We start from the raw sequence: 16660 nt of genomic DNA on the forward strand, positions 1-16660 counted from the left end.
TGGAAGGTCCCTGGTGCGTTGCAGAGCCCGAAAGGCATACAGTTGAATTCGCTCAGTCCCATCGGGGTGGTGAAGGCGGTCTTCTCCTTGTCAGCCTCTGCCACAGGAACCTGCCAGTACCCGCTAGTAAGGTCCAAAGTAGAAAAGAAGTTAGCAGATTTTAGTGCGGCTAAAGACTCCTCTATTCTAGGCAGCGGATATGCGTCTTTGTGGGTGATACGGTTGATTTGTCTATAGTCCACGCACATTCTCATGGTGCCGTCTTTCTTTTTGACCAGAACCAAAGGGGCTGCCCAGGGGCTACAGCTGTCTCTAATGACCCCAGCTTCTTTCATCTCCCTTAGCATACCCTTGGCGTTCTGATAATGTGCAGGGGGTACAGGTCTGTGCCTCTCTTTTATTGGTGGGTGGCTTCCGGTGGGGATGTGGTGTTCTATCCCCTTTACTCTGCCGAAGTCTAGCGGGTGCTTACTAAAGACTCTCTCGTACTCCTGTACCACCCGGTAGACTCCTTGTTTTTGGTGCAGGGGAGTGGAGTCAGCACCCACGTGGAGTTTCTGGCACCAGTCCTCCTTTTGTTTCTGGGAGCCATTACCCTCCGCCTGAGGAGATGGAGGCAAGGGTTCCACGGCCCTGATAGCTTGGTGTTCAACAACAAACAGTTTGGCGAGTGTAGCGTACCTGGGTAAGTGTACCTCCCTCTCCCCAATGTTGAGGATGCGGACGGGCACCCTCCCATGACGGACATCAACCACCCCCCGGGCTGTCAAAATGGTGGGCCTGCTGTCTGAGTACACGGGTTCTACCATGGCTTGGTAGTCTCTACCTCTCAACCCGATTGCAGTCCGACACCAGATCATCATTTCACTTTTGGGAGGCATGGAAATGGGGAATGGATCACTGAGTCTTACGCTACCGATCTCACCACCAGACAGTTCTACCTGCTGCCGTCTCATCAGGGCTTTTATCTCCTTGTTGAGGACTCTCTTTTGGCTGGAACTAGCATTCACCGCCACCTGTTGTAGAATTACAATTACTTCTGAAAGACAATTTTCAATTATGTTAGTGCCCACAGTTATTTTAGGGTGACTTTCATGACGGTCAATGTCCACAATAATCACTCCCTGTGCCGGCAGTTCAACTTTACCAATTTTAATGGTCATCTCCTTGAACCCCATCTGCGGCACGGGTAAGCCATTACTGGCGATGATGCTCAAGTTACTGTCTGGATACCGTGTGATATCAGCATCAGTCCAATACTGCTTAAAAAGTACATAAGGGATTGTGGTTACTTGCGACCCAGTATCCAGCAAGGCGCTCATGGGGATACCGTCCAGCACCACGGGTAAAACCGGGCGCCCCCCAACGTACTTATCACGCCAATTATAAGGGCCTGGTGATCTTATGCCTGGGGGTCGGCCCTCTGCCCCAGGTTGGACCCGTTTAAATTACAGTACCTGGAAATGTGTCCGGGCTGGTTGCATCGACGGCAAATGGGCTGTCCATCCTCTGCGTAGCGGTCTGTGGGCCTCCCTCGGAACGACGGGATCCTCCTCTGTCGACGCCACGGGACATCCTCCGGACTTGAAGCCAGCTCGATGGGTCTTGACGGGTCCACTTGCAACGCCTGGACGGTCCTGGTCAACGCCGCGACGCTCCTGGTCAGCTCCTGGACTTGGTGGTGCAGGCCTTTCGACGGGGCTTGGTTCAGGGCCTGTGCATCAGCCTCCACGGAGTCCATAGAGGAGGGCGCCGCCTCCTGGTGGTAGGTGATAGCAGGGCGCCGGGGGTTTATAGCGCCACTGGTTGCAGATTCACGGAGCACCCTTATGGCCCTGTCCTTAAATTGGGCAAAGGTCAGGTCGGGGTTCTGGAAGAACATGAGGCGCAGCTGGGCCCTGTGGGCGCTGGACAGCAGACCCTCTATGAATTGTTCTGTTAGCAGCTTATCGGTTTCCTGCACACTGCCAGGGTCAGTTTGTTGAATAGCCCTCAAGGCTTCCTGCAGATTTAGGGCATAGTCTCTGATGCTGTCCTGTGCCCGCTGCTTACACCCATAGAACCTCATTTTAATCTCAGCGGAGGTACGTGTATCAAAGGTACCCCGCAGCCGGGCCAGAATACCCTTCACAGTCCTTTTCTCCTCAGTGGGCAATGATTTTACCTTCCTTTGGGCAGCGCCAGTTAACTGCCCTGTTAGTATGCTGACCTTCTGTTCCTCTGTCAGGGGGTAAACGTGGAACAAACTGTATAGCCTTTCCTTGAAGTCAGTTAGGGCATGGGGCTCCCCTGAGTATTTGGGCAGCCAGGCCGCTCCAGGGATGTAGGGCAGGGAAAAGGGCATCACCGCTGCTGCAGCTGCGTTGGTGGTAGTGGGCGCCTCTGTGTCTGACATCTTCCTCCCCCCCTAGTGAAGTGTGGCCTACCTTCCGACGATCCTCTTCTGTAGGCCGCGGCTCCGCTGCTGCTCTGGACGAGGACCTGGCGTCGCACTCCGATGACGTCAGCGTCGCTCTCTCTCCCTTCCAGGACCTTGCGCAGCGTCGGTGCGTGGGGCGGAGCTTCGGATCTTGCGCGGTTTTGACGTCCACGCCCCTCTTCTTCCCGCGCGGCGTCCTGGAGATGGCGTCCGATGGCGGGAAACAGCTGCAGATGGCGGGAAGACGGCAGAAGACGGCGGGAAAAGGTCCAAGATGGCGTCTGATGGCGGGAATCGGCTCCGGATGGCGGGAAACTTCTCCACAGGTAAGTTTACGAAAGTCTTTTTCAGGCACGCAGTACCCGGTGGTTGCGGGCACGAAATCCTTCCGACTACGCCAAAGCTGACTTGCCCCCTGGGCCGTGGGGCACTCGGATCCGGGCAATAGGGAGACGATGGGGGTAGTAGTGGCGACCCGGTTCCATGGCTCAGGGTGGTCAGGCCAATGGTAGTCTGCTATGTTCTGCTGATAATGTCCGACTACGCCACCCGTGGATTTGCGGTTATTAGGAACCGCCGCTGCATGCAGACCGCTGGGGTTGATGAGGTGTGCAGCTAGGGTAATGTGACTCCCCACGGGAAGAGTGCGGCCCCAGGGCAGTATAGTGGATGGTGGGAGTGATGGTAGTGAGAGTCCCAGTGCTGATAGTGCTGGAGGAGCAAGGAGTACACAGACAACAGGTTGTAGTCCAGGGTCTTTACTGAAACAGGTAAACTGACCCATAAACAGTCCCAGCTAGGAGGGGACCTGGATGTCTGAGAGCAATGGGGAAATTGGCCCTGGTCAGGGTGAGGGTGTAGGCCTACCGTGCTTTCTGCGCTCCTTCTGACTATCTCCTCCTGATAGGGTAACAGCCCACGTTTCCGAGCTTCCGTGCTTTCTCGCCTGTATGGCCTGCGACGTGTGTTCCTTTCTGCTCCCAGCCTGGTACGGCTTTACTGGTCCCTTCGGTTGTGGCAGGGCCTCCAGGCTTCTTAGGCCAAGGAAAGTACAGTCCCTTGCGAACTGGTTCTCTGCTGGGGGATGTGGAATCCTTCCAGCCTCAGACACCAAAGTCTGGTAAAGCTAAGTCTTTTCTCTGCCAAGACAGGCTCACTGCGCCTCTTGTCTCTGGCTGGTGGCTCTCTCCTACTGCCACACTTCCTCTTAGGTGCAATCAACTTTCTGTCCCTGCTCCACTCTGGGACACGTCTCAAAGCTGAGACAGGCAATCCAGTTCTCTCTAACCCTGCCCTCAGTACCAGCTTTTATAGGGGCAGCCTGCTCCCCCTACTGGCCTGAGACAGGAGGCATTGCATGCTAATGTTCCCCTGACCAGAGAACCTCCCCCTTGCTCTCAGACACAGCTTTAATACATTTTGTGGCATCCAGGTAGGGTGACACACTGGCCAAATCCTTTGTAGAAGGATTATTACCCACTCTGAAAGACAGATTGAAAAGTAATACCCCTGAATGGAGATCAGCCCCTGATGCTCATGGTCTCAGACAAAAGGCACAAGGTTTGGAAATGGATTTGAAGGAGTCAAGGAAAATTGTAAAAGTCTCTACAGTGCAGGAAGGCGGTGCCAGGAGAAAAGCTTTTACCTGCCATTATTGCAAGAAGCCCGGACATTTTCAGAGAGAATGCAGAAAAAAGAAAGCTGACAGAGCCGTAGAGAAAGGACAGACACCCTCTGTACCATTTCCAGACGATACAAACTGACTAGCTGCCGTTAAGTTACAGTTAAATGCCCGACAACCAATGGTAACTGTTAAAATAGCTGGTAAAGATGTCCCCTTTCTTGTAGACACTGGAGCTACTGCATCAGTGATTAACAAAAAGGCACTCACTGATCCAGGCACACAATTGTCTGACTATGCAACTATGGCCTCTGGGTTTGATGGGCAGGCGGCCATTATCCCTATCAGTAATCAATTATCAGTCAAAATCGGACCAAAAATGTTTGTAAGCAAGTTTTTGTTCGTCAAACATGCTCCTACCTGCCTTTTAGGTGCAGATCTCCTCCGTGAGATTCACGCTAACATTCAATTCACTGAGGATGGTCAAGTAATCCTTACCATCCCTGACGGTGATGAGATTCTGGAAGCATATATGCAGATCTAGGCAATGGAAGTTGACCTGGATAACGAACAAATGAGTCTCAAAATTGATTTGTCCACACTGCCCTCCCACCTGTGGGCAATGAGTAAGACTGATATAGGATTGTTGCCAGTTGCACCGGTAAAAATTGAAATTATTCCAGGAACAGTCTTACCACAACTAAGACAATACCCAGTCAGTGCACAGCAGGAGTTGGCCATACAATCACAGATCACGGAATTTGTGGCCAATGGAGCCCTTACAGAAATCAAATCTCAAGCTAATACACCATTGTACCCTGTCAAGAAAAAAACAGAACCAAGACAAATTGTGAAATATCGTATGGTACATGATTTAAGGGAAATCAATAAAATTTTGAAACCACTCACTCCAGTTGTTCCAAATCCACATACTTTATTGGCCCAAATCCCTAGCTCAGCAAAATTTTTCACAGTTATAGATTTGTCCAATGCCTTCTTTTCAGTACCACTACACCCAGACAGTTGGCATTTGTTTGCATTTACCTTTAAAGGTAAACAATTTGCATGGACCCGACTACCACAAGGCATGCAGCATTCACCGACACTTTATACGCAGGCATTGAGTTCAGTATTAGCCGGCTGGCCACCACCGGAAGATGTTGTCCTCCTCCAGTATGTGGACGACTTACTTTTGTGCTCACCAACGGAACAGGTATCCACGGGAAGTACCCTTTCCCTTCTTTCAGATCTAGCACAGAATGGCTGCAAGGTAAATAAGGCCAAACTTCAAGTCTGCCAGCTTACCATTGTATTTCTAGGCCATTGTATTTCACAAGGAAAACGGCATCTCACTGCAACAAGAATACAGGCGATTATTCACATGAATCCGCCTACCACCCATAAGCAGCTGAGGGCATTTTTAGGCATTATTTCTCATTGCAGACAATGGGTTATACATGCCAGTGAAAACATGCAGCCACTATATGATTGTGTCAAAGTAGAGCCATTTCATCTCACTGAACCGGCACTACAAGCTTTTCAGTACCTGAAACAGGCAATTGTCTCATCTCCAGCTCTTGGCCTGCCAAACTATACTGATCCTTTCCAGTTAATGGTGGCTGAGGTCCATGGTCATGCTACGGGTGTTCTTACACAAAAGCATGACAAGAAACTGAGGCCAGTAGCATATTACTCTGCCCGCCTAGACTCTGTTTCCCTAGGTGCACCATCTTGTGTTAGGGTAGTGGCAGCAGTTTCCCTTCTTTTGGACAAAGCCTCTGAAATAGTTCTGGATAATCCTTTAATTATCCTTACCACACATGATGTTCATGGAATACTGACACAGGTTCATCCGAAACATATTTCTATGGCAAGAAAACTTAGGCTACAATGTGCACTGTTACTGCCCCCAAATGTTACCTTTTCCCGGCTTCATACTCTGAACTTGTCCACACTGATCCCAGTTGCAGAGTCTGAAGGGGGGGATGACGGAGGTGCAGCGACAGACAATCCCCTGACTTTTAAAGACACACATGATCATGATTGTCTTGAACTAATGAGTCAGGAGACAGCAGGACTACCTAATGTTCATGAAACCCCACTACAGAATCCACGATTTGAATTTTTTGTAGATGGAAGTAGATATGCTGATGCTGAAGGCAAATTTCACACAGGTTATGCTGTGGTCACAGAACATGAGACTATAGAAGCAGGTCCACTGACACCTAGTTGCTCGGCTCAGGAAGCCGAATTAGTTGCGCTAAGACAAGCTCTCACATGCGCCAAAGACGCAACTGCAAATATATACACAGATTCTCGATATGCTCATGGCATAGCACATGATTTTGGGTCCATATGGAAAGCTAGAGGGTATATTACTGCAGCAGGATCGCCAGTAAGACATGCGCAATTAATTAAAGATATTTTAGATGGCTTAAACAATACAAAGGAAGTAGCCATTATCAAGGTACCAGCACATACGAAACTCGATACCAAGGAATCCAGAGGAAATGACAGAGCTGATAGAACAGCAAAAGAGGCAGCTTTGAGACCCTTAGAACAGGTCCACACGGTACAGGAATCACGCGAAGATTATTCCATGGATAGACTTAAACAACTACAACAGACGGTAAGTATAGAAGAGAAGGACACCTGGAAGAAAATGGGGGCAGAAGAAACTGAAGGTATGTGGCAAATGGGACAACTGATATGTCTCCCTAGGGCACTGTACCCTGCGATGGCAGACTTGGTCCACCGCCCAACACACCTTTCTGCAAACGCTATGATTCAAACGGTGGCAAAACACTGGATAGCGCCTGGTTTTGGAACCATGGCGCGAGAGGTATGTGCCGCATGTGCTATATGCCTGGCACACAACCTTGGACAGACAGTAAAGACCCCCTCCAGGCACCATGTAAAACCATTATATCCTTTCCAGAGGTTGCAGATAGACTACATTCAACTTCCAAAAAGTGGTCCTTACGAGTTTGTACTCGTGTGTGTGGATATGTTCTCAGGGTGGCCAGAAGCCTATCCAGTAAGAACGGCTACTGCCAAAGGCAAAGCCCGGAAACTGATGACAGAATTGATTCCTCGATACGGGTTACCTGAGGTTATTGGGTCAGATAGAGGTACACATTTTACTGGTGAAATCATGCGAAATATCATGCAAATGTTGGGGATCCAACAAGAGTTCCATACACCATATCATCCTCAAAGTTCAGGAAAGGTAGAGCGAATGAATGGAACGTTAAAACTAAAAATCCAGAAAGCAATGGAAGAGACAGGGAAATCTTGGCCTGACTGCCTGCCTCTTGCCTTATTTTCAGTCAGAAACACCCCTAGAGGAAGGCTAAAGTTGTCACCTTTCGAGATTCTGTTTGGTAGACCACCTAATACTGGACTGTATTTTCCACAACAACTAGTGCTCAATGCTGAAGGACTAGCTAGCTATGTGCAAGGGTTACAGAAACAATTAACTCACATGCATTCTCTAGTTCTCTCTTCCATTCCAGGTCCAGACAGCATTGAAGGAACCCATTCGTTGAAACCTGGAGACCAAGTCTATGTGAAAATTCACACCAGGAGAACTCTCCAGCCACGATTCCAGGGTCCTTATCAAGTGTTGCTGACAACGCCTACTTCAGTTAAGCTTGAAGGAAGACCCACGTGGATACATGCTAGCCATTGCAAGAAAGTAAAATGAATCCTGCTCTACTGTTTAGAATTTTGTGTGTTATTTTGAGTTACTGCCTGTCTATTGCTTGGACACCAGGGTATAAGATAAGGCCACTTTCCAGGACACAGGTTCCCTATGGAATAAGGAATAGTACCGAGGAAAGGAGACAGGATAATTATACTTGTCCCACGAACCAGCACTGTGTGCTTGGAAATATTACTTTCTCAGGAAATGTGTCCCTTTATTTAGTAAGACCAGCTCGATATTTGGTAGTAATTCAGGACACAGTAAACGTAACCTTTTCTCATCACCCTAATGTCACGGCCGTTGCTTGTTATAAATTGAATATTGAAGAAGGAAAGGGACCTTATACCCTCCCTCTCTTCCTCAATGGACAAAACCCTCCAACTGGTTTAGATTGGATAAAGTGGTCCAATTCTTCGAACTATACATCATTGACGAAAGAAGGTTCATACCTTTGTACTAATCAGACAAAAGATAATTGGTCTTGGGTGACTTTTGGCATATTTATATACAAACCTCAGCGGCCCACATTTACAAATTCTTGCCTAATCCCAGTCCCTAACACATGTACTAATGTGTCTACAACTCAACAGAAAGTAAAAATTATTTTTAATCTCACCTTTCCTGAACTCCCTAGGTGTTGGAATAAGAGGGTAAAAAGAGCATAGTATGACACCCTCTTGGGAGGGGTGGGGACAGGGATGGGAGTGCTAAATTCAGCTCAGATGGAGATAATGAATAATAAATGGAGTAGAGCAGGATCTGATCTTTCAGAAGCCGTTAAAATTACGGGAAGATGGCTACCCACCAGTATATCTATGCATGAAATCCCGTTAAAAATAGAAGATCACTTGAATGATATGTTTAATAGAAGTATACTGGAAAGTTTAGCATTGTGGGAAAATATGAGTTATGTATTAAACCAAACTCAATGTGGATTTGATATGCTGTATTACCATATTCAAAAAACCAAGGCCCAAACCCAGCTGATGACAGGAAACTATAAAGTATGGGAGAAGTATTTCAACCTAGGTACCAGTGATGTCTGGTTTACTACTACAGGAACTGCTGTAGAATGCACAGAGAAATACTGTGTAGGAAACTTTGGGGTTTACCACCTAAAGCCGAACAAAACGAAAATAATGTGTAAAATCTTTGTGCTCCCGGTGGTGGTAGACAAAATTGCAGGTCAAGCTGAATTCTGGTATCCTCAAATCTATGGTAAATATATTGATTCCATGAACCAAACACATGACTTGTCCTTGTGTACTCATACGAATAAAGGACTGGTCTGTGGAGAAGGTACGCAGCAGTATGAACCTTGTTTATTACAACATACCTGAAATATGTGCAAATTACTGAGGACTCCAGTTACTGTAGGTAACAGGTTTATAGAAATAGGAACACAACATGTGTGCCTTATCACCAATAATGATGACACTTTGCGTCCACTAGGTAGGACTGCTCCCTTTGCAGGATGTATCAAGGACTTACATGTGTTAGACTGGAAGAATGAAACATTTTTATTCGAGCCAGATGTTGTATTGCAGATAGGGTACCAGTTGAATTTAAGTGCATTCCAAGAAGTAACAGGGCATACTTTTGATCTTACCCCACTACAGGGTCTTTTAAAGGATTCTGAACATGTACGCAAACATGTTCAAATATATAATCATACATTACAAACAAGCTTGCTTACTGCATATATAGAAAAAGGAAAATTGATATCTTTAGCTTCGGCCATAAAGTCTGAAACTGAACACCATTGGTATGATATCTTTTTAGGGTGGTCACCTACAGGAAAACAGATACTTTTGGCATTTTGTTATCCAATAGTGATACTAGTGATCCTTATAGTTATCCTCACCTGTGTTAACATATGTACATACAGGCACATGAGAAAGACAATGCGTAAGTTCAACGATAAACTATATTATAAATAAACTTTTTTTCTCTCTCTGTTTCCGAGGTTGACATCTCACCATCACATCTGGATGGGAAGGGCTCTTCTGAGAGTGGACGCGGGATAAGTACCCGGGGGATGGAGATGGTAAAAGAAGATACCTGTTCTCCCTCAGGCAACTCGTCGGTCTGAGATAGTACCTAGGGAACGTCCTGCTATCAGCCACAACCAGAGGACACAGCCTTTTGCTTACTTGCTCGATGGATGAAGATGTCAAAGGGGGGAATGAGAGGATTAGAATGAGTTAATAAAAGACTCGATGCTTACAATGCCTTATATGGCATTATCATGCTCACATATTTCAGCTAAAGATCCAGATGTTCTTGGTATATAATGTGCGTACGTGTAGCAATTTCACTAATATATAACAGAAGAAGCCTTTTACGCATGTCTGTACAGACCCTATATTTTACTATATAAAGAATGGGACAGCACCCTGTTGGACGGACGCTCCTGGGGCTCTCTCGAGATTGAAACATACAGCATTGTGTCTGTGTCTACTTTCTGGTTGCCCGCCATATTTGAGGTTCGCCTTGTCTCTCCCCAAGAAATATCGATCCTCCTATAAATCATAGTGAGTGATCTCGACAAATCACATGCCTATTCTTCAAAAGCTTTGTCTTGGTCACAAATACGACGTGCCCTAATAAATTGTCCGGACGGCATTGCCTGTATTACATGTGCCAGATAACTGATTTGGCATGCAAGAAAGCATTGGCACTAGTATTTTTGCGATAAATATTTGTATGCAACTGTCCATGGTCATCAACATGAATATCCAAATCCAGAAAATCAATTTTCTTTTGATCAATATGATGGGTTAGCTTAATATTCAATGCATTGTCATTGAGATATTTTAAGAATTTTTCAAGTTCCTCATGGGAGCCCTGCAAAATAAACAACACATCGTCTATGAATCTCATCCAAGATATCATTGATCCCAATGACGTATGTTCAATGTTCTGGAATCGGATGTATTCACACTCCCAAAATCCCAAGGAAAGATTGGTGTAAGATGGGGCCCAAGCCGCGGCCATTGCCACCTCTTTCTTCTGTAGGTAGTATCGATCTTTGAACACAAAATTATTATGTAAAAAATGTATTCTGTTACGAATCCGGGTGGTGGAACCTCTGTGCTGTGATGCAAGGAGGGATCAGAGGGGCTTAACTAAGTGCCTACCCGGACCGACCCTGGCCGCACAGCGGCTTAGTCGACTCCGTGAACTAAGGAGGAACCGGGAAGGTGAACTAGGTGCCACTCTGGGACTGACCTTGTGAGAGCAGGCGACTCCCATGGGACTGATGGCTGAAGCTGCGGATGAGCACAGCCGGTAGACAGGCGGGCATGGCTGATAGACAGGCTGGCAGGCACTGGGACCTGAGGACTGAGGAGAGTGTTAGCACACAAACAACAATCTTGCACAGGCACCTCCATTTTGGAGGAGGTGCCTTATATAGGGGTAGTCCTCCGGAAATTGGCTGGGGACTCTTTAGGACGGCGCGCGCGGCCCCTTTAAGAGGGAGGGAGTGCACTCTCACGCACCCTTAGCACAGTGCCCGAGGAACTGCATGCGGTGCGCGCACCCTGGGCAGAAGCTGGGGGGAGCTGGAGGACGCCGGACCGGGACCGCGGCGGTGAGGGGATCGACGTCTCTGCCCGGCAGTACCCCCCCTTTATGCCCCTCTTCTTTAGGCCCGCAAGAAATTTTTCTAGAAGACGAGGGGCATGAATGTTCTCCCTGGGCTCCCAAGACCTCTCCTCAGGACCAAACCCCTTCCAATCCACAATAAAGAAAGTCTTTCCTCTTACCCTCTTGATGGCCAAAATGTTCTCTACTTCAAAGACGTCCTCAGCGGAGATTGGAGCTGGAGTGGTACCTGGATAGTCAGATAAAGGATTAAGGACAACAGGCTTGAGGAGAGACACGTGAAAGGAATTGGGAATCCGTAAGGAGGCAGGGAGTTTTAGCTAATACGCCACTGGATTTATTTGGCTTAGAATCGCTAAAGGATCGATAAACTGCGGACCCAACTTATATGATGGTATCTTGAGGCGGACATATTTGGAGGAAAGCCAGACCTTGTCTCCCGGATGAAATAGAGGCGGTTCCAGACGTCTCTTATCAGCATGCTTCTTCATCCGCTCGGAGGACTGAAGAAGCGCAGATCTAGTGTCTTCCCAAATCACCGAAAATTCACTGACAAGAGACTCCGCGGAAGTATTGTCCACTGAAGAGGAGACAGGAAAAGGAATTCGGGGGTGTCGGCCGTAAACCACAAAAAAAGGAGACATAGCAGAGGACTCACTCACATGGTTGTTATAAGAAAACCCGGCCCAAGGCAGGCGTTCTACCCAATCGCTATGGTGAACGTTGACAAAATGCCAAAGAAAACTGGTAAGGATCTGATTAATATGCTCCGCTTGACCATTGGACTGAGAATGATAGGCCGAAGAAAAGTCCAAAGAGACATCCAGCAGCTTGCATGTGGCTCTCCAGAAGCGAGAAGTGAACTGAACTCTTCGGTACGAGACAATGTGGAGGGGTAAGCCATGGAGACGAAAGATGTAATGGATGAAGTCCTTAACAAGCACAGGTGCAGACGGAAGACCAGGCAGAGGGATGAAGTGAGCCATCTTGGAGAAGCGGTCAGTGACCACCCACTGACGGTAGAACCGGAAGATACCGGGAGATCAGTGATGAAGTCCATCGCAATGTGTTGCCAAGGAGAAGAAGGCAGGGGAAGAGGAAGAAGACGACCAGCTGGAAGGTGCCTAGGTATCTTGTTACGGGTACAAGAGGAACAAGCCGCGACAAAATCCGCAACATCCTTGCGCAGGGTGGGCTACCAATAATGTCGGGCAATGAGCAGAAGCATCTTCCTCTGGCCGGCATGACCAGCCAGTTTGGACAAATGACCCGAGAGTAAGACCCTCTTGCGATCTTGAACCGCTACAAAGGTCTTACCAGGAGGTAAATGAGACAGGTCAAATGGAGCAACAGTCATTATTCTGGAGGGGTCAATGATGTGTAGAGGCTTCTCCTCTTAGTCGGTAGACAGAAAAGAGCGGGATAGAGCATCAGCTTTAATATTCTTGACTGCTGAGTGGTAATAGAGAGAGAAGCAGAAACGAGCAAAGAACAAAGAACATCTGGCCTGACGCGGATATAGTCTTTGGGCGGTCGGCAAGTAAGCGAGGTTTTTATGGTCAGTGTAGATGACCACCGAGTGCAGAGCCCCTTATAGCAAGTAGCGCCACTCCTCCAGCGCTAATTTGATGGCCAGCAGTTCTCAATCCCCAGTGGAGTAATTGCGCTCGGACGAAGAAAAGAGTTTGGAGAAGAAGCCGCAGGTCACCATTCGCCCGGACGAGGATTTCTGGGTGAGCACTGCTCCGGCTCTGGAGGAAGAGGCATCAACCTCCAGGAAGAACTATTTATTGCAATCAGGCCAATGTAGCACTGGTGTGGAGGAGGAGGCTTGCTTAAGAGAAACAAAGGCATTTTCGGCCTCAGAAGTCCATTCCCTGGGATTTTCTCCTTTACGGGTGAGAGCAGAGATGGGAGCAGTCCGGGAGGAGAAATGAGTAATGAAGAGGAGGTAATAGTTAGTGAATCCCAGAAACCGCTGAATAGCCTTCAACCCCTCGGGTCGGGGCCACTTTAAGATGGCAGACACCTTCTCGGGATCCATCCGCAGTCCGTTCTCAGAGATGATATATCCCAGAAATAGTAGGGAGGTCTGCTCAAAGAGGCACTTCTCATACTTAACATACAGGCGATTCTTCCAAAGCCACAGTAGTACCTGACGAACATCCCTCCGGTGAGAGGGCAGATCAGGGGAGAACACCAAGATATCGTCCAGGTACACCACCACGCAGGAATACAGAAGATCTCGGAAGATGTCGTTTACTAACTCCTGGAAGACGGCTGGAGCATTACAGAGACCGAAGGGCATTACGCTGTACTCGTACTGACCATCCTGAGTGTTGAATGTCGTCTTCTACTCGTCTCCCTGGCGAATCCGGACCAGATTGTACGCCCCACGAAGATCGAGCTTAGTGAAGATCTTCACGGCTTTTAGGCGGTCAAACAGCTCCGAGATGAGAGGCAGGGGGTACTTATTTTTATGGTAATCTGGTTTAGACCCCTATAGTCGATACATGGACAAAGAGAGACGTCTTTCTTCTTGACGAAGAAGAATCCTGCTCCAGCCGTAGAGGTGGATTTCAGGATAAATCCCCTAGCAAGATTCTCCTCTATGTATTCAGACATAGCACGGGTCTCGGCCAGCGACAAGGGGTAGATTCGCCCGCAAGGAGGTGAAGCACCAGGTATTAGGTCGATGGGGAAATCATACGGCCTATGAGGTGGTAGTGTCTCTGCCTCCTTTTTATCAAAGTCGTCCGCATATGACCAGTAGGGTGCCGGCAGGCCTGGTAGGTTAGCTGGGATAGACGGAGGTCGAGCAGGAAGAACCGGAACCAGACAAGACTTATGACATTCCTGAACCCAACGGAGCACCTCACCTGAGCTCCAATTCAGGACGAGCTCATGTCTCTATAACCAAGGCAGGCCAAGCAAGAGGGGATGAGAGAGGCCGGACAGCACGTTAAAGGAGATCTTCTCCGAATGTAGCATTCTCACCTGAAGGGTTACAGGCTCAGTGACAAACAAGATGGTCTCAGAGAGAAGCTTTCCATCCTCAGAGGAAAAAATAAAGGATCACCCAGACGTATGGTAGGAATCTGATAACGCTCCACAACGGCCTGTTGAATGAGATTCCCAGCGGCTCTGGAATCCAGATAGGCAGTCTCGAAGAAGCGGGTCTTATCACTGGTAACTGAGACAGACAGAGTCAAGGGCGGAGAGGAAGAACTTTTGCCTAGGGCGACCTCTCCAAACGGTCCTAGACACTGGAGTTTCCCGGTCTCCCCGGACAGGAGCGGATTTGATACTCTATACTGCCACAGTAGAAGCAACTCCCCTCGGCGAGGCGGACCTCCCGGCGAGACTTGACCGTCTTAACTTGGTCTATTTGCATAGACTCTGGAGAGGACACCGGGAGGAATGCTGGTTGCGAGACTGGCCTTTGGAAGGTTGGTGCGAGACGCAGGGGTCTTCTCTCCCAGGTCGTCTCCTTAGAACGCTCCTGAAAACGGATGTCAATTTGGGTAGCTAATGACACCAGGTCGTCTAGAGAGGGAGGTATGTCATGACCGGCTAGCTCATCCTTGCTCCATCCGGAAAGGCCCTCCCAAAAAGTGGACACCAGAGCCTCAAAGTGCAGCAAGCACTGATTTATGAAGCCCCGACATAGGGCGGGGTCACCACCGAAACGTGGAGGAGCAGATAGCCGGGGTCCTAAGCCGGGTGCCACAGCGCCACTGGGTTGCTTGGTTAGAGGCGGACACAGTCAGGGTGGACAGCACGTCCAGGCTGGAGTTGACTGTCCGCTGATAGAACATGATAGTATCCTGTTGGGATCTCTGGCGAGAGACCTCTTGGTACAGGTCTGAGAGCAAAGGAGCCTGGGAGCCACCGGATTCCATGGCCTGTGCAAACTGTTACGGATCCAGGTGGTGGAACCTCTGTGCTGTGATGCAAGGAGGGACGAGAGGGGCATAACTAAGTGCATACCCGGACCGACCCTGGCCACATGGTGGCTTAGTCGACTTTGTGAACCAAGGAGGGACCGGGAAGGTGAACCAGGTGCCACTCTGGGACCGACATTGTGAGAGCAGGTGACTCCCACGGGACTGATGGCTGAAGCTGACAGGCACAGCAGATGAGCACAGCCAGTAGACAGACAGGCGGGCACAGCTGATAGACAGGCTGGCGGGCACTGGGACCTGAGGACTGAGGAGAGTGTAAGCACACAAACAACAATCTTGCACAGGCACCTCCATTTTGGAGGAGGTGCCTTATATAGGGGAAGTCCTCCGGCCATTGACCGGGGACTCTTTAGGACAGCGCGCACGGCCCCTTTAAGAGGGAGGGAGTGCATGCGCGCCCTGAGCACAGTGCCCGGGAAACTGCGCACTGTGCGCGCACCCCGGGCTGACGCAGGAGGGGAGCAGGAGGACGTCGGACCGGGACCGCGGCGGTGAGGGGATCGGCGTCTCTGCCCAGCAGGAGGCAGAGACGCCGACGCTACATATTCAAAAAGAATCATAAGAAAATCCACAAGAGATTCATCCAAACCCCAGCCTGATAGAAAAAAACCTAGTAGCGGATAATCCATATTCATGTGAAATTCAAGTATATAATGGTTCTACATCACATGTAATGAGAAACATATCTAAACCAACATGAATATTATCCAATCTCTGTAAAATTTCCGCAGTTTTTGATGAAAGGTGGAAGTTCCATAGCAACCGATTTTAGATAGTAATACAAGAATCTAGAAATTGGTTCAGATAGACGCCCATTGACTGAGACAATGGACTGTCCCGGAGGGTCTTACAGACTCCTATGGACCTTGGTGAGCAAATACAGGATGGGAACAGAAGGTTCGTCAACCTGTAATATGATAATAGCGGGAATGAATAAATATAATAACATATCAATGATACTACAGGAACTAGTCATCTCCTATTGTCCTCTAGGGTGACCATTCCTGACCGCAGGGGTTGGCTCCCTAGAATTTGTACGACAATGGCGCCCCCACTCACAAGTCATCTATCCCTAAAAGTCCCTGTAAGTCCCTGAACACCAATAGAGAGGGAGAGCACAGGGCTAGTATGATAGTACGGGATTAGAAATATATATATAAATAAATCATCCACTGTAACTACATAAAAACGAGGTCTGCAGGGTATGCAAACAATATACAATGTAAGAGTAGGAGAGTATCTCGAGTCCAAAATGTGAATAAAGTGCAGCAAGGCAGCAATATAATATTGTACATGCTTGAATGCGGATATATATATACAAGATATGACATCTGACAAAT

Source organism: Phyllobates terribilis, unplaced genomic scaffold (assembly GCF_046119375.1).
Source record: "Phyllobates terribilis strain yellow unplaced genomic scaffold, ASM4611937v1 Scaffold_55__1_contigs__length_8800988, whole genome shotgun sequence".
Classification (NCBI taxonomy): Eukaryota; Metazoa; Chordata; class Amphibia; order Anura; family Dendrobatidae; genus Phyllobates; species Phyllobates terribilis.